Source organism: Ictalurus punctatus, chromosome 11, assembly GCF_001660625.3.
Source record: "Ictalurus punctatus breed USDA103 chromosome 11, Coco_2.0, whole genome shotgun sequence".
Taxonomy (NCBI): Eukaryota; Metazoa; Chordata; class Actinopteri; order Siluriformes; family Ictaluridae; genus Ictalurus; species Ictalurus punctatus.
In genome coordinates this window covers 5,024,049-5,024,480 of record NC_030426.2, presented here as the reverse complement: position 1 = coordinate 5,024,480, position 432 = coordinate 5,024,049, and positions in this window count along the sequence as shown.

The window sequence follows — 432 nt, the reverse complement described above, 5'->3', positions numbered from 1 at the left end:
TGTCAGTGCTGGTGGTGGTGTTTCAGTATTTCTGTCAGTACTGGTGGTGGTGTTTCAGTATTTCTCTCAATACTGATGGTGGTTCAGTATTTCTCTCAGTACTGATGGTGGTGTTTCATTATTTCTGTCAGTACTGATGGTGGTGGTTCAGTATTTCTCTCAGTACTGATGGTGGTGTTTCATTATTTCTGTCAGTACTGGTGGTGGTGTTTCAGTATTTCTCTCAGTACTGATGGTGGTTCAGTATTTCTGTCAGTACTGGTGGTGGTGGTTCAGTATTTCTCTCAGTACTGATGGTGGTGTTTCAGTATTTCTGTCAGTACAATATAGTTTCTGCGTACAGAGTGCGGTAGCATTCGTGTGTATGAGAGAGAGAGTGAGTGTGCGTGAGAGAGAGAGAGAGCGAGCGAGCGAGTGTGCGGGGTTTCCCGA